The sequence below is a fragment of the Ambystoma mexicanum genome, chromosome 2p (genome assembly GCF_040938575.1).
Source record: "Ambystoma mexicanum isolate Mex_15411 chromosome 2p, UKY_AmexF1_1, whole genome shotgun sequence".
Taxonomy (NCBI): Eukaryota; Metazoa; Chordata; class Amphibia; order Caudata; family Ambystomatidae; genus Ambystoma; species Ambystoma mexicanum.
The window spans coordinates 325,748,149-325,774,650 of record NC_090923.1 but is presented as its reverse complement, the minus strand read 5'-3'; positions in this window follow the sequence as shown (position 1 = coordinate 325,774,650).

Below are 26,502 nucleotides of genomic sequence, written 5' to 3'. Positions count from 1 at the left end.
TATGCTGTGCTGGCATTTGCCATTTTGTAATGCTGAGTTGACCTCAATTCCAATCTAATAGTGTATATATTTAAGCATTTCACCCACCCAGGCTGGCTCTGTGTTGATCCATCAGCCCATTGTAAATACCTTGCATGCTTGAGCGGAGGCCTCACAGAGATCTGGCTTCTAGATAAAGAGCCAAACAGAAAAGCCATGGGGGAAGGTTCCTTGGGAGATCTGCTCAGCAACCTAAAATAAAGACATGTTTTTCTTGGGCTCAGAAGAGATTTACACTTTGCATCTGAAAAGAAAATAGCCTTTTTAATGTGTTACATTCATTTTCCCATTGCAGCATTTTTATGAATTTTAATACATTGAACCTTTATGTTGTTGTTCAATGTACTTTTAAAATGTAGTTTTAAATTAGGATATTTCTTTTGCTTTGTGCAGCATTTATTTTGAAACTCCATGTAGGTGTGACTTTAGCTGTGAAATGCACACACCTTCCTGTTCCATATGACATCAGTTTCTGTGCTGCTTAATTTCCAGGGTGCACAGCATTTTGATGTGTGGCAGTTTCACTGACAAACACCACTTTTTATCTCTCTACCAACAATGTGCTTTTTCCATATTACAATATTCCTTGGGTCACTGTCAGCAGGAAACACACTCAGTATTCACTAGGTCCCTTCGCTGTGTGAAGGTTTTGGGCTGGCATGTCATTTCAGTGTGCCCCTTTCCATTAGACCAATGTATTTCACAGTAAGGCCTAACCTAGCCTTTCAGTTATATCTGCTGGGGCTGTCATTAAACCCCACAAGACCCCCATCCCCGGCTCTTTTATCCAATCTTTCATTGGAAAGAGCAGGAGAGATTGAGGTTTTCCTCCAAAGTCTATAGTTGTTGGAGCACATCCTGCTCATGTGCCTTCCTTAGGGAGTGGGTGCCACAGCCTCCACTTCTGTATCTTGTCATTGTGGAGTATGTTATTTAACCCCTTCCTCTCTTTGGTTTCCTTTCCTTGGTCCCTGGGGTCCTCCATGGATTCCCCTCCTCTGGTTCCTCAGGCTGAAATGGAAGGAGGTTAGTTCTCTACACATAGGAAGAAAAAGAGAGGTTCAGTATTTGGTACAAAACACATTCCCCCCGAAAACATTACAGAGAATTAAAAACACAATATTCAGAAAAACATGGAAAAACATTGCATGGAAAGGGATATGCCATTGCAGATAAGAGACAGCACATGTCACCTTCCTTCTTAACATTTCCAATGAATACTAATTAAACTGCTCACCTGTTATAGGTTTCCATCTGTGGTTTTCATCGTTACCTCTCATTCCTCAGATGGTTCCTCAGCTCGACGGTCCAGGGGCTCGTCAATCAGCCATAACGCTTGTCTGGGTTGAATGCTTTCCAACAGATTGATATGACCCATTTCTCTTCTGTTTGTTCTCCTTTTGGGATGTGGATCGTTTAGTCAATAGGTGAGATTTTATCTACAATTTCAAAGCAAAGACACCACACCAAGATGGAAGACATTTCTGCTCCTTCGTCTGATTTCTCTGGAAATTGTACAGGTAGACCTTGTCACCTACCTCATACTCCTTCTTTGTGGTATTTAATGTATTCATCTATTTAAATATGTATTTATATACAGGAGGAACAATGCTCTTTTGATCACAAACGAACATACAATAGCTAAGACATCAGATTTGATGGGAAGCAGTGAGATTCTTACACTGGGGTGCGTTTAAGGGACATTCTGACCAGGTTGTGGAAGGGAGTAATAGGAACAGTCACAGGGGACAATACATAAGTGGACATACATAGATTAAGGACAACCAACATTTTTAAGTGCAGGTAGGTGGAACGGCAAGCTGTGCTCGTGACATGACCATAATGGGTGAAGTACTAGAATGGAGGCAGCGGAAGTGAATGACAGAGTCAGGTTAGAAGCGAGGGACAAATGTTACCTAGCAGGCAGATATGACATATGTTAAGAGGGTAACTCAGAGATCAGGAGTTAGGCTTTACGTTTGGTTTTGAACAAATCTAAATGGACTGTTTACCGGATCTCCGGGGGAGGAGAATTCCTTGCAAGTGGAGCAAGAAGAGATAAAGAGCAGAAGCGAGAGGAAGCACAGAGAGGGTGAGGAGCCACAAGGGTAGTCGAGGAGACAGAGCACTGATTAAGAGAAGGCATAGTTGTGTAGAGGAACATAGATATAGTGGTGCCTTACCATGAATAGCCAAGTTAATGATCTATTCCAGAGGACAGGAAGCATAGTTGACGAGACCAAAGAGGATACTGGTCCAGTAGTCCAGTTTAGAGAAGACAAGAGTGGTTAACAGATGACCATGGCTGTTTTGAAAACAGAGGACCATCAAGCAGAGTTGAAGGACAGGTTGAAGAGATGTGAAGCCACTATAAGGGCAATAGGCTTGACTAGCTGAGGAGCAAGAGGGTCTGATGGGGCACAAGAAGGGTTAGCCTTCATCAATGCAGATGACATTTCATCAGTATTAGTGTGACTGAAGTGGGATATGGAGGCAGAGGACAATGGTAGAGTAGGCATAGTGTAAGATGTAGGGGGAGGGAGTGTGAGAATGATCAGGAGAGACTCTCTAGTTTTGGTAATTGTTGCAGCAAAGTATTCAGCTAGGTCATTATCTGTGAAAGTGTAGTTGATAGTCATAGACTTAGGTGGCATGAGGAGTGAGTTTAAGGTACTCTGTAGCCAGCTAGGATGGTTGGAGGGAGAGTCAATGAGGGTAAGGTAGATTTCTGTTTTAGCTCTATCAAGAGTGGACCTGAGAGAGTTCAGGGCAGAGAGGTAGAGTTGTAGGTCCTCATGTGAGTGGGTATGCCTCCATATGCACAGCAGCCAATGCATGTCTGTGCAGAGAGAGTTTACGAATGGGGTGAACCATGGTTGAGGATGCTGAGACTTAGGGGTGAAAGTAAGCAGTGGGAAGTGAGAGGAGACTTACTCATATAGTAGGGATTGGAAGCTGGAGAGGGCAGTGTTGGTAGAAGAGGTATTTAGTGTGAAGGAGGGGAGTGAGAACTGTAGTTCGGAGTGAAAGGGAGGAATGGCAGAAGGTTTAAATGTGCTTTTAGTAATAGGTGAAACAAGTGTTGAGGAAAGGTCAGAAGGTGAAAAGGAGATGGTGGTGGAAACAATCGAATGATCAGATATGGATGTTGTGACATTAGAATTAGTGGCTGAAAGAAAGGTGGAGATGAATAAGAGATCCAAAGAGTTACCCCCTGTGTGGGTAGGTAGGTAATGAATAGAGTGGGGAGCGTGGTCACTAAGAAAATACTGAAGTTCAGATTTCTGAGCAATAGTTGGAAAGAGAATGTTAAAGTCACCTACGAGAATGAGGTGATATTTAGTGAAAAGAGAATCGAGGAGTTTCCCAAGGCCATAAAAGAATGGTCTAGTGGGACCAGGAGGATGACAGATGGAGATGATGTGAGCCGATTGAGGCAGAGCAATAGAAGAGATGGTGAATTCAAAAGAGGTAGGAGAGGACATGGCATTGGGGATTTGTGAGGCATTGAGGCAGGAAGAGAGTAGATGTCTGATGCCTCCACCTCTGCCCATCAGTTGAGAATGCAGGATAGTTTGGCGTGATGTAGGGCTGCCAGAGTGGCAGTATCAGATGGAGAAATCACAGTGTTGATCAGAGTGTGGAGAGGCAGCACAGTAATTAGGAAGGTTCGGGCACTCACAGGTGCAACAGGGAGAAAGGCACAGGCTCATAGTTTAAGAGGGAAAGAGGCTGGCCCAGGGCTGGTCTTCACCCTTCACTGTTGCACCCTTCGCTGACACGCCCCTGGCTGACATGCCTAGGAATTTCAGAAGGGATGACACACATTCTTATCACCTGATCGTCTAGTCCATCAGTGGTTGAACTCTCTGATACTGACCCTGCTGTTGCTGTGATGAGGCAATTTCTTCCTGATTCGTGTTGCAAGACGAGCCTCTTGTGGCTTTCGGCTGGTGATGGTTTGGTCCAAAATGGCAGCAGGAACTGATGTCAAGGATCCAAGATGGCCACAGGAAATGATGGTACAGATCCAAGATGGCTGCTGGAAGCTCTTGGGGAGTGAATCACTGGCCCGATGAAATCGACTTGCAAATCTGACCAAGGCGGTGTCATTCCAACTTTTTTATAGGGGAGCTCTCTGTGTGAGTGAACTGAGTTGAAACTGAGCACACACAAGGCAACCTATTAAATAAAGGTCAAGGTCCTGGGCAATTTGTGGAAAGTAGGCAACCTTGCACAATATTTCCAATGTTTTATGAAACCCCCTATGTCCAGCACTGATCGCGTCATGGGCGTGTTTCAACATCAGGCTTCAGAATGAGGTAAGAACCACCCACTGGTCACATCCTGATAGGGCTCTCTTTTCCAACAAACTGTCTTGGATCCAGAACATCTTGGAAAACTTCATCAACACCCTGAGATCCACTTTACTGGCATAATCTGATTCTGTTACAGGAAAACTCACGGGATCCACTGCAGTGATCAAATCTGTATACAAGGTATCTTTTTCCCACTGGGCTGTCAAGAGTTCACTGTTGGCACAAGCTTGTGACCTGGTGACAGCAGTAACTTGGATTTTGCCCAGTAGGGATGCCGTGTCTATGAAATCCACCTGGAGACCTCCGGTTTAGCCAGCTGCTATGCCAGGTCATTCCCAGTCTTTTTTGGCCCATCGATTTTGGAATTACCTCCTATCTTCTTCCTATAGATGGTCATCTCATTAGAGGTCACCAGATCATCAAAAGACTGGATCAGTTGGACGTGCTTTAAGGGTTTGTTTTTGGCACAAAGCATGCCTCAATCCTTCCAGTTAAACCGGTGTTCCATGAACCCATTCCTGAAATAATCAGAGTCAGTGATTATGACCAGTTCATTGAGTTTGTGGTAATCTGCAGTAAGGATGTCTTGATAAACGGCCATCAACTTTGCAACCTGACCACTTCGCTGTCCTATTTTGAAACCAACAGAGGGCTCTGTTCACACAGGCATTCCCAATGCAAGCCACTAGTTTCTTTTCCCCATTATTGCCAACATGATAGGAACACCCATCCACATAAACTGTGGGTATCCCCTGACATGTGTCTTCCTCATATACCTTGTGCAGGGAAGTTAAGTACACCTCCATACTGTTGTTGTTCATTAGACTTTCGTCCTTGAGATAGTTTTCTTGAGCACATTCACGCCAATCCCGGCACTAGAGTACTCTTCTAGTTTCGGCCATATCTGACCACCACAGGAAAGACTTGCAATGACAGAATCCAGGAAGTAACTCTGGAATTACTGACATTCTCTAAATATTACAAGGGTGGGTGAGGAGTTTCAATGATGAAGTGCTCCCCGCGGATGAATGGAAGGTTGTTTTTCAGTGTCATACCGTTGCCAGGAGTGGCTTTTCACAGTTTATGAATTTTTCCTACACAGAGGACAAAGTTTAACTTGCATACAAGATGACCTGGTTGACCTTGTCGTGCTTTTGGTACAACACCGTTGTTAGGCAGTTATCTGACAACCTTGTCTCCAAGAAGAACTCCTTGTTCTTGATTAGTTAAGCCAAATAAGGAGCTTAGCAAAGGCTTCTTTGTAGTTGTTTAGCTGCCTCAGATTCTTTCGGACCCCACTCCCACTTGACTCCAGCCTTTAATAGCTGGACCAAAGATCAAGTGACTTCTGCGTAGTCGTCTAAGAATGTATGACTATACTTAGTGAGTCCAAGGAGGGTTCTTAATTCGTGCAGAGTAGTGGGGTCTTTTAATTTCAATAAGGCTTCTGACGTCTCTGCCTGGGGATTAAGATCCTCATGAGTGATCTTGTGCCCTAAGAAGTTTACTTAGGTCTTACACCACTGTGTCTTCTGAAAGGACAGTTTTGCCCTGGCTTTCTGCAACTGGGTCATATTTCTCCTATATGTTCCCCCACCATTGAGCTCTTGATCAGAACATCATCTACATAAGCCAGGATTCCCTTTTCGGCCAAGTCAGGCATGGCCTTATGCAGAAAGATGTTGATCTCATTGCCAGAGTTTATGTATCCAGAGGGGGTTTGTATCCAGGTGTATTGCTACCCCCGAAGGTAAAGGCAAGATTGTATTGGTCTTCCCTACTCACCGGTACTGTCCAGTAGCCCTTGGTCAAATCAATGGCTGTGCACACTTTTGATCCCTGGTTCAGTGCCAGCCCTTGACCAATGTAGGGAAGTGGCCATCTTGACATGTGGACCCGTTTGTCCAACTGCCTCAGGTCTGCACATAGTCTCCATTGGCTGTTTGGTTTGAGTATCCCCAATAACGGATCCGGGTCTAAGTTCTTAATCCCTGTGAGTGACTCCATGGACTGGAGACATAACTGGTATTGTTTCACAAATACTGGAGCCATTTTGGGGTCTGTGGGTATGGTGGTTAAATGAAAAGATGTGCATCCACAGTCATATGATTCCACTGAAAATATATGTGGGAATTCCAGGAATACCTGTTTCAGCCTTTGTTTTTGCTCCTTGGTCTCACAGGCATCAGCAAGATTGATCAATTTTTTGACCATCTGCTTGAAACCTGGAAAGACCTAGGGTGTAGCAATTTCAGCAGTGTCCTCCAGTTAGGTGGAGAGATCTCTTTTTATGGTGTTGACCTGTACAGGAGGTTGCAAAGATTCAAAGTAGTTGTTATTGACTCTGAAAATGTCATATATTATTTTTTTATTTGTGTATTAATATACTTTTAGCCAAAACGGCTTTGTATATATACATTATTGTTGTTGTTATCATTCTTGAAATGTTTAATAAAAGGTTTTGTTGAAACATTATTTCATTTCAACACATCATTTCAAATAAAATCTACACAACCTAATGAGAGAATTATCAACACAACGGCACATGGAATTACACTGAACAGGAGAAATCATATTTTCAAATTGTCAGTAAGGCTTTCACAATGTGACATTGTACAACATAATTTAAACAATATAAACATTTAATCTGTTAAAAATGTAATAATTATCGCTTGACAAATCCTCTAAAATCTCTATACATTGCATACATAATTTCACCATGAAATATATAACATTTGTGTTATTCCCTTTCATCAGTTTATGCCACATGTTAGCTGTATTAACACGGTCACATTTATTGTTCTATGATTTAATCCATTTAGCTCTCAGATTTCACAGTCTATCAGTATGTTCTATACAGATTCAATTTTATTATTACTGCACAATCGGCATAGGCGGTCTGCTCTGCTTATGTGGAGATGTGCTCCCATAGTTTAAAGCAGAGAACAGAGATTGAATTTTATCAACAGATATTGCCTGATTATCCAATTACATGGATAGGCAATCACATATTTTGGCATTGAATCACGCTGCATGATGTATGCTATATGCCGCCCACTGTTCACATTTGTTGCTAGCTTTACTAAGTTTGCTTCATAGCTATAGGACTCCAGTTTCTGTTTTAGCCATATTTATATGGCCATAGGTTGTTCCTAATTCTGTCTGGCCTAAAACCTGTTAGCCAAGACTAGTGGATCTTCCTAATTTTGGCAATTGTACCCATGTGTTCATATTCTTCGATCAATGCAAAAACTTTCAAATAGCTCACTATAATAGTGTCATTATCTAACAATAATAACATATGTGTACCGCCATTGTACCTTTTATATTGAACTCCAGCCGAAGGTATTTCACTGGTAAAGTCTTCGGCATTCTGTACAATATTGTTAACATCTTTGCTTCAAAACAATTCAATTCAGTTGTTAACTTGTGCCCCCACACTTAAACAACATACATACGCACAGGGGTAATCTTATCAAAATACAACAACAAGAATGTTTGAATTGAAATCCCTCCTCGACGACCAATAAAAGCACTCAATGTATAGGTGGTTCTCATGCATTTATTTTTGCTGTCATTCCAGTGGCACTTCCAGGTTGGGGTTTCATCTATGGTTATTCCTAGGTATTTTTACTGTTTAACACATTCAACATGCAATGCATTATATTTCCACACATACTTCGGGTCTATTTAGATGATTTCCCTCTGAAGATCATGGTTTTTGATTTGCTGATATTCACTTTAAGGCCGTTATCTTTTGCATATGTATGCAGACAATCTAATAGGTTTTGCAGACCATTTTGAGTTTGATCTAGCAGCGATAGATTGTCGGCATAACCTAGCCAGTAACATTTCTGCTGGCCGATCTTGATTATGGCCTTGATCTGTCTGATTGGGTCTTTAAGAAAGCACTTTCTCAATTTTGCTGCCATTATCTTCCTCTGGACCCAAGTGCATTCATTTTCTGACTTGCAGCTGCTATTTGGACTCCACTCCCTGTTTACTAGGCACTCCAAATCTCCGTAAGATTGCTAAAATCTCCCAGACTCATAGGATCTGGACTCCTCTTGCCTGAACCCAAGTGAACCCACCCGGTCACTTTCCTGTTGCCACTTTTAGGCCCATTGTAAAACACAGTTTCTTCATCCCTCTATCCAGCGAGTCTGGGGAAATCCCCCTTCCCCTGAATATATGCAGATTCTTAGTATAGCCGGCCAAGGTTGAAGCACTGGCTTTTCTACTCCAACAAAGTGGGCTATGCGGTTGTTAGGGAGAATTCTTACCCAAGTGCTAAATTCCCTCTACCTTAGAGCCCTGCAGCTCTTTTGCTATAGTTTGGGACTTTGAACTTTTCATTTTCAATATGTTTTACTTTTGTGTTCTTTGGATATGGAGTTTTAAACAACTCCATAGGCACCATCTGTTTCTCATGTGTCAACAGCACCTTCAGTCTCCCAGAGCATGTGAAGTTAAATTGACTTTGCTAGTCCTTTTAAATTCATAGACCCAGCACACACTATCTTCCTATAGAGTGCTGGAGGGGATGCTTAGCATCCCCAGTGTCTAAACACTCATGTAACAGTCAAATGTTACCCTTTCCTCTTGAAATGGCTGGTGGCAGTGGTTTTAGAACAAACTACCATGATTTTTCCCGACCGCGAACACCGGTATCTAAAAATCTGGTCAGAAATGTTTTTCAATATGGCGCCAATGACCCCTCTGTAAAAACAGACTCCGGTCCTCTTTTTTTGCCGCTTCTTTTAGGAAAGGTCCTTCTTGTGTTTAACTCTGTGTGCCAAATCAGGTTTGGTCCCTTTGTTCGATGCCCTTTGGCAGGCTTCACTGCTGAAGCCCTCCTTTTGTGCCTGAGTGTCTGGGATGGACAGTATATGAGGGAGGCGCCCGAAACCCTGTGTGCTTAGTCTCCTAGGAGAACTGAATGTCCTCTGGTGTGCTTGGCTGGCTGACTGTCCGGCAATGACAGCCACCCTGCTGGGTGAGTGACAGCTAGGCTGGAATGAATGGGAGAAGACTCTTTAAAAGGCAAGTCTCCAAGACTGAAAGACAGAGTCGACCACCGGAACGAAAGAACTGAAGACGAGCTGAAGGAAGATGATTGCTGCAACTCCTGGACCATTGATTTGCCCAGTGAATCCCTGCTGCAGGTCTGAATTGACTGAAACTCCATCGGCAGAGAAGCTCCTTCAAGAACGACTTCTTCCCTTGAGCTGGTGGGAACAACCAACTCGTAAGCCACCTGGAAACCGTCTCCATACTGGTCGAATTTTCTTCAGAGTGCTGTTGAAAACTGGATAGCCAGTGAGAAGGATGCCAGTTTGTGGACTTTAAGGACCTCAACCTTAAACCGATGCTTCGCCAAGCTTGTGGCCTGTTCCCTGGGCAGTGCAGAAACCTCCCGATGTCCTCCTTCTTGTCCCCACGACTGAAGCTCAGGAATAGCGAGATCTGCAGGAACTGCCAGGAACAACTGCATCAACTACAGCTTTTCTTCATCATTGAGGTACTGTGCAAACGCAGTGTGGAAATCCTTTCTGCCGCGGTGAAAGTTTGTGAAACTTTCCCAACTTTGGGGCCTTGTTCACTCGTAAACCAACATATAACTCTTTTTCTGGCAAACTACTTCCTCGAACATTGGCAAAGACTTAACCGTTTACTACCACAACTGTTCTATTCTATCCAAGACTCTGAACCATTGAATTTGGCCCCAGCCTATTGAATTGCATTGCCAGTTGTAGTGAAGTGAATCTATTTGCCCTGCCTATGAAATTAATTTTATTTTAAATTCTTTTAACCTTGTCTTTCTACCCCTTTTGAAAGTAACTGAAGTGCCATTTTGCTCCCACTTCATGGGAGCCTAAGTTGTTCAGAAACGTATTGTTTGTGTACTGTACTGAGTGTGATATTGAGCTGCTTTCATACTAGTGGAATGTTGTCCAAATGACTGTGTAAATAAATGTATATTCTTTTACCAAGAAACATTGAATAGTGTTTGTTTGAACTACTGTGATTTGAAGTCCTCTGTTTAACATCTCGTACTGCTCACATTACTCTTAAGATAAGTCTGACTGCTCAGCCACTGCTACCACATAACTGTGTAGTACAGGCTTGTATCAAAGGTGATATTGTGATTACACCTGTAGTCTTAATTGTGTGTAGTGTTTTCAAACGGTACTGCATGTAATTCTGCCTAACAGTGGTCTCTTTGTAATCTCATCTTCAGTCATTCTAACAACCTGATTTTCTCATTATAGGAGTTTTCATGGTCTGAAGCACTCACCACATTCTTTTTAGTCTCCCAGGACATGCTGGTCTGGCACCATTCCCGTCTGTGTGGTAGACATGAAAACTCACCAATGTTAGACAAGGACTGGCTTTCTGGACCAGTTTGACTAGGCCTGGTTAAGTCCAACTGCCTTTTGTTAACCTGTTCTTTATAGGTGGTCTGCATGAGGTCAGTTCCCATTTGTACATGGGAGTTTGTGGGTACCTGGCCTGAGGTGCCTGATGGGAGGGTTGTCTCTCCTTCATCAGAAGGGCCAATCCCATACCTTGATTGGTCAGTGGGCCTCAGGGCCTCCTTATATTTCTCAATTTCCTTTGTGACACTCTCACACCTGCTTCGCTTGGTCCTTATTTCCTGGTAGTATTCCGCAAGCTGTCTTTTGAACTCTGACACCAAGACCTGACTAGTCTCGAGCACCCTGCTTTCAGCCGCCAATCTGCCCTTCATGTATCTTCCTTAATCCTGAGATGTTTCCTTTTCTCTTTGAGAATCCTGCATAATGAGTGCATTTTCCAGGCATTTGCCTTTCAAGAAACAAATCTTTCTCTAACAAACCCCTACAATTCACTGCCTGTGACAGGTCAGCTTCTAATTGCTTCACAGGCTCCACAAGCACCATGTTCTCTTCCTTAATTCTGGTCATTTCCTGAGAAATGGACTGACCATTTTCTGCATCCATTTTCAATTTTAGTGCATCTTGATCTTTACTCAGTTGTCATTTCTGTTGCTTCAGATTATTTATATCTTGAAGCTATTTTTCAAACTCCTGATGTGAATCCATCTCTTTGACCTACTTCCCATTCATAAATCAATTTAATGTGGGAACAGTCTGATATTTTGGGAGTTCAATGAATACGTCTTTGCTGATGAAGCATTTTCCATAATTCTGGCATTCTCTGGCGAGCACAGGCTCCACCCCCTCATTTATCTGAATGGGGGAAAAAGAGTTAGCCCTTTTTCTGAATGTCTGGCATACTTTGAGTTAGTTCTCCATTGCCTTTTTTCATGGGGCTCAATGTTTCTTCTGACTTTGAACTGGTGTAAATAGAATGCCACTTCAAACTGGAAGGAAGATTGATTTCAAGAATGGAAAAGGGTTTCCATCACCAGATTGGTCTCCTACCGGATGACGGTGATGTTCGGGACCTGATTATTCTTGAAATGGAATTCCACTTTCTCTGATAGTTGGTCAATTAAATGGCAGCTATCATTCAAGTTTTCATAACTGGTCCTCATTTTTAGTTAAATTGGCCGATTAGTCTTGATCCAGAAGACCTTGTTTACGCAGTCGATCAGAGGTGATAACCTCCTCAGGAGATTGTTCCTCAGTAAACAAGGTGTACCCTCTTGAGTCACAACTATCACTGGATGTTTCAACCAATGTTGCCCAATTTTTATTTCCAAATCCACAGTCCATTTGATGGAAATGTAATTCCTGTTGAAATGTTGGAGTTATCCATGAAGAGGTATGAATGGAAACCGGTGATCTTTCCCATTCCTGAGTTGAGTTGCTCAAAGGCCTTTTAGGACAGCAGGGTGGCTTGGGATCGAATATCCACAAGAGCTAATAATTCACACTGACCGTGCACCTTGAGGAGGGTTTAAAATCTGCCTTCTTTCTCCTCAAGGGTGCAAATACAGTGTGAGTTATTGGCTAGCTTGGCTGTCCTTTTCTTAATATTGAACTCCAATACTGAGTGATCCTGGGCAATTTTCCATGTCGGAGATCGAGAATCTGTAAGGCAAAATGTACAACTAACTATCAGCGGATTTTGGGGAGCCTCGATCTTCCCTGATTGTTTGCTGTCCCCTTTTACCTGGAGACAAGCTCAGAACCTGTTTGGGGGAGGGACAACAACTCCATTTATTCCTTGTTGATCTCGCATTTTTGGGGTTGAAAAGTTGCTTGAATGGGGTTGGTCTCCATACTTACCCTCTCCAACTCAATGGGCCTCATTATGACAATGGAGGTAGCTGTGTCGGTAAATACCAGCACAGCTGCTGCTGGAGTCATGAAATTACCGGCACTCGGCAATGGGCAATTACCGGGTCATTTCGGCCCGCTTGACCATGGACCCGGTAATTGCCCATTGCCGGGTGCCAGTAAAAATTACTCCCCATTCCCATTTGAGCCCCATAGGGCTCCATTGGAATGTGGAGGTCGATGCACCGGCACCATTCATGAATGGTGGCAGTGAATCCAACATGATCTGATCGCAGGTACCGGAACGCCAGCCAGGTCAGACCTGGTGGACGTGAAGGCACCCCCAAGCAGACCCCCGTAGTTTGCCAGTCCGGTAACAACTGTACTGGCAAGCTTACCGGTACCGTTGTTACTGGACCAGCAAGCTTATAATGAGGCTCAATGTGTTTTGGGACCCATTTCTCTTAGGGAGGGATCACCTTGTTTTTTAAAGAGAAGGTTTGCTTACCTGAATCCTCCAGGGAGTCTTCTCTTACTAAGGGGATTATATTTAACTCCACAACAAAGCGGGTTCTTCTTTGGCCACTCCTACTAACCGTTTCCTCTTTGTGGTCTAACTTCCCAGAGTAGAAGAGTCACTTTCAGGCTGAGAGGTTTCCAGGGGTTCTGTCTGGGTGAGAAAGGAAGGATTCCTCTAGGACTTGACATCTTCCCTCTACCCAGACCCCCCCTCGGGAACTTGTGGCTTGTCATAGACGCCCTCCCTTCATTGCCATCTTGGGGCATCAGACCTGGGTATTGGTGAATTCAGGGTGGTAGGGTTATGTTTAGGGTTCATCTGTGCCCTCAGCATGTGCCCCAGATGGTCGCTCAGTTGCTGGACCTGTCGCTCCAGCTACAAGACATTTTCTGGGTTCTAGGGAGGACTTGAGTCTTACCTCGCTGCTCCTGAATAGGTTCACTGTCACTTCTCCCGGCATAGCTCGGGTACTGGAAATGCCTATAATTCTTTTCCATCGTGATCCTTCCTTCTCCCGGGTACAGGGATCTATTGTCCAGGAACTGGGGAGAAAAAGGAGGATTATTCTCGAACCTCTGATTCGGGGTTTATCTGGGGAAAGAGCCCAGGTTCGGAGGTGAAGTGATACTTCTCTCCTAACGGTAGTTTGGAGGGAAGCTTCCGGGGGCAGTACTTGCCTGGTTGGTTCACCCCCTGTTCTGGACCGCTGCCTGGCTACCATTTGATTGCGGCGGGGGTACCTTATACCTTCCATTTTGCTTGTTGGCAGGAGGGGTATTTTTAAGGCCCCCCATCTCCAGGTCCAAAGGAGGGGTAGCTCTCACCTCCATCACCTTCTCAGAGGTAGGTATGGGAGATGGCTTTGGGGTATTGTAGGTGTCTTTAATCTCAGTGGGTTTCTGGACTTCATAGACCCTTGTGGCTTGCTCAATTATCCAATCCAGGGTCCTGTGCTCTTGTAAGTCATGCACCAACTGGGTCATAATATATTTTGGGAGCGCATGGAAACAGTTGGTGACAAACTCGCTACTGTTTGTGTTCACCCACCGGGAAATCTGAGCAAATGCACGCTTCACCTCCTACACAAACTGGCTAGGTGCCTAATCTTCCCCACATTGCAAATTATATGCAGCCTTACGGGCCTCTTGTGGTTTCCTATGTGTAGAGAAATGTTTCAAAATGGCTGCCTTATGGGTAGACCATTTATAATGTTCCAGGTCCAACAGTCTAGGAAAAGAAATGGTCTTGATCTGTTTAATTGGGTCTTTAACAAAACCCATTCTCTGTCTTGCTGTCTTCTTCTTCTTCTTTCCATTTTCTGACTCAGAGCTGCTATTTGGACTCCACTTGCTGTTTACTAGGTGCTCCCTATATCCGTTTGATTGATCATATCCCGTAGACTCACAGGATGTGGACTCTTCTCACCTGTACAGTAGTGAACTCACGGGGTCACTTTTCCTGTTGTCACTGTTAGGCCAGGATAAAACACAGTTTCTTCATCGCTCCATCCAGGGAGTCTGGGGAAATTCCCCCTTGCCCTGAATATATGGAGGTTTTTGGTATGCCCTTCCTAGGTTGAAGCACTGGATTTTTTCCTCGAATGAAGTGGGCTAGTTGGTCTCTTTGTGTTTTCATCTTCAGCGAATCTAACTCGAGTTTTCCTGGTCTAAAGCACTGACCACATTCTTTTAAAACTACCAGGGCATGCTGGTTCAGCCCCTTCTCCTTCAATCTTGTACAAATCCTGGTCTTCTGGACCATTTGGTATGTCCAACTGTCTCATGTCACCCTGTTCTTTATAGGTGGTCTGCATAAGGTCATTTTGCATTTGTACATAGGACGCTGTGGATACCTGGCCTGAGGTCCCTGATGGGACGAGTTTCTCTCCTTGATCAGAGATCATGATCCCATACCTTAATTGGTCAGGGTGCCTCCAGGCCTGTTTATATTTCTCAATTTCCTTTGTAAGGTTCTCCCACCTTCTTCTCCCTGTCCTTATTTCCTGGTGGTATTCTATTCAGAGAGCTGTTTTTTTTTAACTCTGACACCAAAACTTTACTAGTCTCGAGCACCCTGCTCTGAGCCACTAATCAACCCTTTACTTATTTACCTTACTTACTCCTGAGATATTTCATTTTCTCTTTGAGAGTCTTGCATTATGAGTGCATGTTCCTGGTGCTTGTCTTTCAAGAAGATCATCTCTTTCTCTAACACGCCCCTCCGATTTGCTGCCTGTGACAGGCCAGCTTTTGCTTGCTTCACACGCTCCACAAGCTCCATGTTCTCGTCCCTAATTCTGGTAATTTCCTGAGAAATGGACTGTCCAGTTTTCTGCATCCATTTTCAATTTTAGTGCATCTTAGTCTTTACTGAGTTGTAATTTCTGTTGCTTCAGATTATTTACATCATGAAGCAATTCATCAAAATCCTATTGTGAGTCCTGCTCGTTGATGATGAACTGACTTTTTCCCTCTCCAATTCCTTTATTTGTTGCTTAAGGGCCATAATGTCATTTAACAGCATTGGATATGAGTCACAGTTGTCTGTGATCTTTTTGCAAGTGTCTTGCAGCAAAAAAAATTCTTTTTCTTTGCTCTGCAAGGACCTGCAGGTTGGTTTCTGTCGCGTTTTGGCCTGGACTGGTTTATGAAAGTTATTTTATTAAATGAATTCATTCTTTTTTTACTTCCCCAAGTTTGAAGACTCTTTGTAACCTGGTTTGACAGTTAACCCAAAGCTTTTAACAATGGCTTTCAATTTGATGAATCTTGAGAATAATTGAGGAAATTACGTACAACAGAAGTGAATAAGAAAAGTGTTATAGTTAATCATATAAAATGATGTAGCTCTATGAACAAGGCATAAAGTATAAAAAACCAAGATGGAGGACACACGTGGCACAATGTCTCTGTTTTTATGCCTTGATGTCATCACGTTCATGTGACATTTAACATGCTGACATAACACACGATATTGAAATATCCAAATGGTGCCTCACACGCAGGCACCATCCACAAAACGAACAGGAAAACTTCATTGTGAGAGGTACATATTCCAGAACATATAAAACAGAGCTATTTCCTCTACAATCTTGCAAACACGTTGGTTTGGAAGATCTCACTATACTTTATAATTATTTTAAAAACAGGTAAATGTAACAGAGTGAGGAAAACAGATAGAAGAAGAGATGGGTCACCTTACTAAGGTGAGAGACATATTCCAATATAGAAAACTCTTTTCTGAAAATGTGAAAGATAATATTTACACCTATATTAACAAATATATTTATACAACTGGTGTTGGAAGAAGAATGACAATACATTATTATAGGTAATGTGTATGTCACAACTAACATGGTTAAACGTTAAAGGACTAATCTTTTAAGTGATCAGTTAACACTTAAGTGAAAATTAGAAAGGATTTTGTTGATATCATGAACAAGATATGGCTCTGTTGTGTTTTATCTTCTAAATGTTTTAGTTCTTTCTGGGCCTCTTTCAAAACCTCAGTCTGATTCAGCACACAGGCCTCCCTCGCTCTTTTGCTAACTGCAAGTGGAAATCTAAATAATCTGTGAGCTGAGCCATTCGACTCAGTTCTTCATGAGCATTTTGGGTCATGTAAAGTGCCTCTAACGCTTTGTGTAATATCCCACCTTCAAGCCAAATGTCAGTGCTCACTGAGGTAACCTCCTGCACCATTCGGCTTGCCAGCTTCTGGCTTCACTCTCAAGCCATTCTCCTCGAATGAATAGGTTAGCTAGGAGATGTTTCCTGGCATCACTCATGTCTATTTTTGTAATTTCAAAATGGCTTTTTGCAACTTTGTAAACATTTCTTAGCCCATGAGCACACATCACCCTATTCCTGATTGATAGCCAAATGCAATACCAAATAAAAAAAAACAATTCTAATAAATCTATTCCTTGCATTGGTACTGTATACAATCTTAATCCTTCACCTATACACCTTCTTGAAACTCAGGGGTCAATTCACTGCAGCACTTTAACAAAACATAAACAACCTTCTATCCACCTCAATGCAGTTACGCCAGGATGAATAGTCAGTCACAATGCACTTATCATGAGTCAAAAGACAGTAAGCTAAATCCCGGCACAAGCCCCAATTTGTAGCGATATATTTTGGAGACCACAGTCAACATAGGGAGTCTCCCTACTCCAAATTATGATGGCCCAAAAGAAGTCACTTATTTTTGTTTGGGTTTAATAAGCCCTATTGTAAGTGATTTTAACCCGGCACTCCACCTAAGTCAATGCCTAGTGTGTGATGCACAGTTGGAACCCTTAATTATATATTTTTGTCTATAAGTTCTTTTATTTCTGAATGATGTACCTTTATATCACGCCCCTCTCTTTGAATCTCCCCCCCCCCCGGTCTCACTGAACCAGGAAGCAGGCTGTTTTGCAAAATTTTTTAACAATATATATATCACACTATTAATATTTATACAATGATCACCATTGGGGTGATGTCACAACAATCAACAATCTCTTTAATCAGAAGGAGTATGGGTAAGAAACATAATGCAGCATAGAATACTACTTGATATAGGTTCCATCTAATGCAATTTCATTTTTTCCCCCTGCACACTACTCAATTCCCCCCAATATGCAGTATAAAGAGAGGGAAGGAGAGAACACAGGTTTCAGGAATAAACACTCAACAAATACATTTTCAATCCCAATTCCCCCCAGCAAGCATAGAGAGAAACATGAATGATTTCAAAACCGGTCAAATGCTTTTGAATGTGGCTTGGAAGGAATGAATGAAAACACTGAAACATTTATTTAATTCTCTAAATAGGATTCAAAACTAGTGGGAGCCGCTTTGCATAGTTTCAGGTAAACACTAGAAATGAGGATTGCATAACTAGCAGATTGAAAACTGAATTCTGAGGTCAGAGCAAAGAATAGCTGTTTTACAAGTGATGAAATTGAGCCAAACGAAAGATTCCCAGCAAACATTTCTGCGTACGAGAAACGCGATTGCGGGACCAATAGAAGGAGTCAGAATGTTAGCTTCAATTTGACTCTTAAATTTTGTTTCTAGGTTGTATGGTACAGAAGTTATGAAGGTTTTAGTAGAGGTTGTTTTTTCTTAGAAAGAGTCAAGATTTTCAAATGAAAGATGCGCTTTTGAATTACAAACAGGAATTTTCTTTACACTAGGGAGGCTATGAAGATAAAAGATACCTAACGGGACAGCCACCAGATCAGCGGCGCCACTGTTCTGACTTTTGCCCGCCGAGACACTTGTCTTTCTTCTGCAACTATATTAGCGCAAAGATGACATTATCACTACAATTATAAAAGGTCTATATGGATGAGGGAAAGATTCAGGAAAAACAAAAGAGATTTTCTACAATGCCGTTCTAGGTATGATAGAATGGGTTGGATAGGATTACTTAAGGATAAGATACTGGCTATGGACAATTCTATGCTATAGATACTCACAACTATGGTTTGGAATAGGCCCGTCAAAGATCTGGTCAAAGGTTTTGGGCTGGAATTCTGCTAGCCCACCGGACAGGATTCAGGGCACTCACTCAGCACAGCACTCTGGACACTGCACGACCCCTGGACTGGATCTGATGGGTTGGTTCTGGGTTACAGCTATCAGGTTACAGCTCTGCTCTACTGGTTTCGATCCCTGGATTCTAGCAAGAGTTCTTGGCAAGAAAGCAGAAACAGCACAGACCGGCTGTTCTATTTGGTGTTGTTCCCCTTAGAAGTCTGGGGGTAAAATCAGGTTTCAAGATTTTAAAGGCCAGCTGAGAAGGGTTCAGCTTTGGAATTGGGCCTCTCTGCTTTCAAAGCTCTGGAGTCTTGGATCTGGGTTTTTCCTGCAGAGCGCTTCGCCAGTAAATCAGTTGATGGATGAATCTGTGTCTCTCTAGGTCCTAAGCAGTATCTATTTATGCGTTTCCCTAAGGGGTGGGTAGGCTAAATTATACTAAGCACACCGTCTAGGAATCCTATTGGTTAGGGTCTGTCCTCTCTCCTGATTTGAGAAGGAACACATGGTTTCATGATGATGCGGTATTTTACAATCCAGGGTGTACCTCCCCTTTGTTTCTGTACAGTAAATCTATTTTTCACATAAATCATATTTACAATACAACCAAATTGCTAGCAATATACACTTGCATCACAGATTTAGTAGAGCACGTATCCGTCGGAGTCCCAGCTCAGTGAGAGCTTCGGTTCAAATTTGACAGTTTTTTGCACTTTTGGTTGGGTACCCAGTGTCATATCTGTCCACATTTTTCTCCATATATGCGCATGCCATCTGGGTATAATCCTGTGAAGTTTCATATTTCTAGCTTTATCACAATTGCTAAAACATCAAAATTTCGGTAGTCCTGTCTCTGAACATCACACAGAGTTCAGAGTAGTTTCAAACTGTGAGCAGAATGTTCATGTTAACAACCTATAAGATACAGATTTTTACACATTTTGCACAGTTCTCTATGAGTCTTTTTGCAAAAAGATATTTTCTTGTGGTTTAAGATACACATATCTGTCTGGCCCACCCCCATGGTTTGCTGGGCCCAGAGCAGTCCAGAGCTCTCTTCCTGCTGACAGTTGTTTCTGTTCACACCTGAATTTGCATTCCCTTTCAGTCCAGGAAGTCTATTGTCTCTCCTCAGAGAAGCAGAGCAGAATCCCCTCCCCCTTTCATTAGCATCTAACTGACAGTTTCTGGGCAGAGAGCAAAAGGGAAGGCACCTTTGTTTGGAGCAAACTGTGGAATGTGCTTTTGAAGTCCTGTGGCCGGCATCAGTTCACTTTAAAACACTTTGTTTAAAATTGTATTTTCTAAATAAACTTTACATTTTCAACAAACATACACACAGATCTCTTAACTCCAGTCTTTTTAAAACATAGAAATTGAATAGTAGCAACCTATATTGCTTTTATGGCAAGTCTCTTCTTTTCCAAAATTTGATTTTAAGACACAAGTTTTAAACTACTAGTATAAGTAAATGACAGCTTTGACACAGGCAGGCGGTGGTACAGTGCCCATATTCTGACAGATTTTCCCAGGCAAGCGCCTTTTTGTTTGTGGATATTTTTGTGATGAAATGTGCTTCTCCTGACATTGTGCTTACTGGGATTCCTTAAATAAGGTGATGATTAACACTTAAAAAGGATGTTGGATCTTTTCTGATGTTTGGGGAACCATTATTTTGCAATTTCAACAGCCAAGGAAAAACTGATTTTAAAGCACTTCTGGGTTTTCCTGGAAATGCAGCATTGCCTTTTTAGGTAGTTCCATTTCACTCTGTGGGCAGCCAATGACACGTTTGGCAGTGTGGTCTCCTGTTCTACCACTGACACAGGCAAGGTAGATTGGCGGCCCATTTTTCCAGTTCCCTTTCGTACTTTGCAGAGATTTCTAGCGCGCATAGAGCTTTTTGGCGGCCAGTCTGTTGTTTCTGATGAAAGCAGCACACAGTGATGCTGCAGGGCAGAGCTTAGTGGGTCAGAACATCCCACAAGCCCCCCCTCGCGATGTGGCATTGGACGTACATCAATGGGAAGTCGCGAGACTGGGATGATCAGTCTCTTTTCTTTTGGTTCAAATGGCAAAATTCTCCAGCTTCTCCCATCAGGGGTGGATCGACTGGTTATCCTCGCCCAGTCCTGATGTGAGTATGGAGCGATACCCCGGGCCCCTTGGATCTTTCCTTCCGGTCCCTGGGTGGTCCTCCTTGGTTTTACTCTCCATGGTTTCCAATTCTAGGATGATAAAGCAAAAAACATATTTGTAGACATTTCCCCACCACTAGTGATGTAGTGGGGTGGACACATACCTTTTGACAAATCTGGACACATTTTTCTATTGGCAATTTATTGACTATATAGATGGAATATTCTTATTGTTGGAATTCTAGGGAGCTGGAGTGACCCCCTCTGGGGTTCCAGGAGACTCCCCCAGTTGCTGCAGAGAGTGCCTAGGATGGCAACACTTCCGTTGGTTGATATGGACACACTTATATTCCCCCTCTTCCAAACTGCCTTTGGGGATGCAGATTTTGTAGGCGACTGATGAGATTTTGTCTACAATTTCAAAAGGACCCCTCCAGCTAGGCAAAAATGTGCGCTGTTTGGCCTGTTTCCTTTGGAAATTGTATAAGTAGACCCTGTCTCCGACATGGTATTCTTTTCTGGTAGTCTTCAAGTCATAGTGGGTCTTCATGCTGTCTGCAGATCTTTCTAGATTTCGCTGAGCATAGGTAAAAGCATGTTGAAGGTATTTTCTGAGATTTTCAACATACTCATGAGTTGTGGAGGCATTGATCAATGTCTGCTCTTGGGTTCTGTAGAGCAGATGCTGGGGAAGCACCATCCTCCGTCCAGTCATCAGCTCAAACTGTGACATTTTAGTTGCAGATGAAGGGGTAGATCTGATGGCCATTAGGACAAGAGGTAATCGAATATCCCAACTTGGCCCAGAATCTGCCACAAACTTTTTTAATATGCTCACAATTGTCTTGTTGTATCTCTCTACTGCACCACTAGAGGCTGACCGGTAGGCAATGTGTAATTTCCTTTTGACCCCAAGTATCTCCCACATCTTTGTCATTACTTTGCTTGTAAAGTGGCTACCTCGATCTGACTCGATCCGTTGGGGTAGTCAAAAACGCAAGAAGATGTGGTTGATCATCAGGGCAGCTGCTGTTTCTGCCTTGCAATTTGGGGCCGGGAGACATTCCACCCACATAGTAAACAAGCATGTCATGGTCAACATGTACTTATTTCCCCTAGAGGATCGAATCACGGCCCCAATATAATCGACTTTTAAATCTGACCAAGGCAATGTCATCCCCCTCTTTTGGAGAGGCGCACTGTGTGTGAGGGATGTTGGCTGAAATTGTGCAAACACAAGACACCCCTTCAAGTATTGGTCAAGGTCCTGCCCCATGTGTGGCCAGTAGGCAACCTCTCTTAAGATTTCAAGTGTTGTATGAAACCCCCTATGACCGGCTGTAGCTGCATCATGGGCGTGACTTAACATCAGGCTTTGGAATGAGGTAGAGACCACCCACTGATCATGGCCAGCTAGGGATCTCCTTACCAACAAACCGTCTTGGATTCAGAACAGTTTGAGCATTTCATCAACACTCTGAGGTCCTCTTTCCCAATGTAATCGGTATCCGTCAGCGGAAAGTTCTCAGGGTCCTCAATGTGTTGATAAAACTTACCAATTATTGGATCCCCTTTTTGAGCCATAATCAAATCAGCATCTGGGGTCTCCTTACTCCATTGTGCAGTTGGAAGTTTCTTGTGAGCATTTGTCTGGGATCTAGTGATAGCAGTGACCTGGATTTCCCCCAACAGGGACTCGATCTCCAGTAGATCCCCTTGGATGGCTCTGGTTTTGGCCCGCTGATCAGCTAGGTCATTTCCAGTTTTGTCTGGTCCATCTACTTTAGAATGACCCTTGATCTTTTTCAAGTAGATGGTCATCCCATTCGAGGTGACCAGACCATCAATATTTTTAATTAATGTCCCATGTTTCAAGGGTTTATTATTGGCACATAGCAAGCCTCTGGTTTTCCAGTTAACCAGGTGCTCCACGAACCCCTTACGTACATAATCTGAATCTGTGATTATGACCAGTTTGTGGAGTTGATGTTGGACAGCAGTGAGGACTGCTTTATGCACAGTCATCAACTCTGCCACTTGACTATTTCGGGGACCAATCTTGTACCCAGCAGAGGGTTCTGGGGTCTCATTCACCCATGCACTCCCTACGCCAGCCACAAGTTTCTTTTCCCCGTTGTTGTCAAAATGGTATGAGCATTCCTCCACATAGACAGTGGACATTCCCTCACATTTGTCTTCTTCAAAGACTTTGTGGGGGGAATTAAGGTATGCCTCCATGTTGTCCTTGAATTTTAGACTTCCGTCCTCGAGACAGTTTTCCCTGGCACAATCATGCAAGTCAGCCAGACCTTGCGCGAGGGGACTCTTCTTGTTTTGGCCAATACTGACCTCCACAGGAAAGCCTTGCATTGATAGAATCCAGGAAGTAATTCGGGAATTACTCCCATTTCCGGCCCGGATTCTGTCACTTTGGAGATAATGCAGAGGCTGGTGTGGAGTCTCCACTATGATGTGTTCCCCCTGGATAAACGGGCGGTAATTCTGCAATGCCTACACCATTGCCAGGAGTGCCTTCTCACAATCATTGAATTTTTCCTCCACAGAGGATGAAGTGTTGCTCGCATAGTAGATTACTTTATTGACCTTGTCATGCTTTTGGTATAATACTGCAGTCAAGCATGTATTAGAGAACCCTGTCTCCAAGAAGAACTCCTTGTTTTTGACAAGGTAAGCTAGGCAAGGCAGGTGTGAGAGGCTTCTTTTGAGTTGTCTTACTGCCTCGGCTTGTTCTGGAATCCACTCCCACTTGACCACTCCCTTCAGGAGATGGATCAGGGGTCTTGTGATCTCTGCGTAGTCCTCAATGAACTTTCTACTGTATTAGTCAGTCCAGGGAGGCTCCTTAGTTCCCGCAGAGTTGTAGGGTCTTTCAATTTCTGGAGTGCTTGCACTTTCTTTTCTTAGGGACAGAGGCCCTGAGGAATAATCTCATGCCCCAAGGAATTGACACGGGTTCTACACCACTGTGCCTTTTGAAAGGAGAGTTTTGCTCCAGCAGCCCTCAACTGTGTCAGAACATAACGGATATCCGCTATGTGTTCCTCCACAGTCAAGCTTTTGATGAGAACATCATCTACATAAGCCAGGTTACCCCTTTCACCCAGGTCAGGCATGGCCTTATGTAGATAAATGTTGAATTCACTGCCGGAGTTGTTGCTTCCAAAGGGAGTCCGGGTCCATGTGTACTGCTGTCCCGCAACGGTGAAATACAGCTTGTATTGGTCCTCCCTACTGATATGTACAGTCCAGTATCCATTGGTCATGTCTATTGCAGTGAATACCTGTGACACCTGGATCTGGGCCAGCTCTTGGTCAATGTAGGGAAGATGCCATCGGGAAGTATGGACCCATTTGTTGAGCTCCCTAAGGTCAGCGCAGAGTCTCCACTGGCCGTTTGGCTTCAAAATCCCCAGCACCAGAATATTGAAGGTGCTGTGGACTGGACGGATTTTCCCACAGGCCTCAAGGTTCTTAAATATTTCAGTAAGGGACTCCATTGATGTGAGAGGCAAGCGATATTGCTTCACAAATACTGGAGTCATACCAGGGTCCGTGGGAATTGTTGTTGTGTTGATGTCGGTGCGACCACAGTCATATGAGTCCACCGCAAAGAGACCTTGAAAATCAAAAGCAACTTTTTTCAACTTTATCTTCTGCTCCAGAGTCTCACAGGCATCAGCTAGGTTGACTCTCTCTTCAACCATCTGCCTGAAGCCTGGAAAGACTTCTGGTTTTGCTATCTCAGCGGCCTCCTCCAGCTGGGTAAAGAAGTCCCTGGTCAGAGTGCTGATTTGGACTGTTGGCTTCAGGTGGGGAAGGCAGTCCTTGCGGACTTGGAAAATCACCTCATCCCTCCTGAAGTCACAGGTCACATCTTCCTTTCCATAAGGGCAGGAAGTGTACACCAGGAAGTTCCCCCCACGCCGGGTAAAGATCCTGTCTGGTGTGGTGTTGTCATCACTGTCAAAATAGTCCTTGGGGATTGGTCCTAACAGTTCATTGCCTAAATCTATGGAAACAAGTTGGTCATCAATCGCCATTCCAATAATGGTGTCTGCAGCTAAAGCGATACTCTTTAAGTCGCTGTTATCCACCTCTATTGGAATGGTGTCATGTTCTATACTGACTAGTGGTTTTGGGTTTACCCCCAACCCTTGCTGTTGGAAGTAAGCATTTAGATGAATATAGGCATCAGAGTTTTTCAATTTCTGTCCTCTTTTAACTTTCACTTCGAGGGAGAATTGTCAGGTCATTTCTGGGATGGTGACTTCCACTCCAATCTGAATTTCAACTGCATTAGGCAGCAGTTGAGCTGACCTAAATGCTTTCTCTTGGTCATCAAAGCCCATGGGATTATCCTCTAATTCGGGAACAAGCTTTGAAGTTTATTAGGTCCAAACTAATGGCAAAGCGATTGAGAATGTCACTGCCTAAGTAAAAGGTGGCAGTGACGTCTCTCACGACCCAACATATTATGGACTATGCTCTTGTTGCCTATGGAAATATGAGCGTACACGTGCTTGGCAGGAGATGTTTGGAATTGGGTGTTTCCAGATCCATTTCCCATTTGTCTATCAGTTTGAATGTGGGAATGGCTGGATCTTTTGGGAGTTTGCGGAACATGGCTTAGCTGATGAAGCTCTTACCGTTGTTCACACACACTCGGGTGAGAACAGAGTCCTTCCCCTCATTTAACTGAATTGGGATGAGCAACTGCTCTCCAATTTGCTGAATATCAGCCACGCTTTGAGCTGATTTCTCATATTTCTGGACTATTGGGGTGGGAATGTCTGATTGTGAATTTGTAAAGAATTTCAGAGTGTTTCTTTCCAGTGTGGAATGTCACCTTAGACTGGAAGGAAGGTTGATTTTCAGAAATAGAGAGGACCCCCCATCACCAGTTTGTTGTCCTACTGCTATTACTGTCACATCTGGCATTCGTTTGTTCTAGAAGTGAAATTCTACTTGGTCAGATTTTTGTTCAACCATGTGGCAGGTGCCGTTTAAACTAACATGGTTGATGCTCTGTTTTAATTTTATCGGTCGGTTAGTCTGGGTCCAGAGGACCTTGTTTACACAATCTATTAGAGGTGACAACCTTTGTAGGAGGTCATTCCCTAGTAAACAAGAGGTGCCGTCTGGAGTTACAACTGTGAGCGGGTGCTTCACCTTGTGTTGCCCAATTTTAATATCCAAATCTGCAGTCCCCTCGACGGGAATTTCCTTCCGGTCGAAGTTCTGAAGATGTCCAGGAAGAAAGGTGAGAGGAATTTGGTAATTCTCCCCCCTTCCTGAATTCAGGTTGTCAAAGGCCCTTTTTGACAGAAGGGTAGCTTGGGATCCAGTGTCCACCAGTGCCAAAATTGTACACTGCCCCTGTATCTGGACTGGGGCATAGAATCTTCCCTCCTTCTCCTCAAAGGGGCACAGATAATGGACATTTTTGGACAACTGGTGGATTAGTTTTCTAGTTTTGGGCACTGATAGAGAAGAGATTTGGGCAGAATTCTGTGGAGAGTCTTGGGAATCTGAAAAGAAAAGGTGACAACTAGATATGGGAGAAGTTTTGGGTTCCCCTGGTTCCAGTTCTGGGCTGTCTCCCCCCTCACCTTTTTGGAGGCAGTCACCAGGATGGGTTTGAACCATGGATTTTCATGTTGTTGGTTCTGGGGTTGGATGATGGGTAGCGCTAGCTCAGTCCCC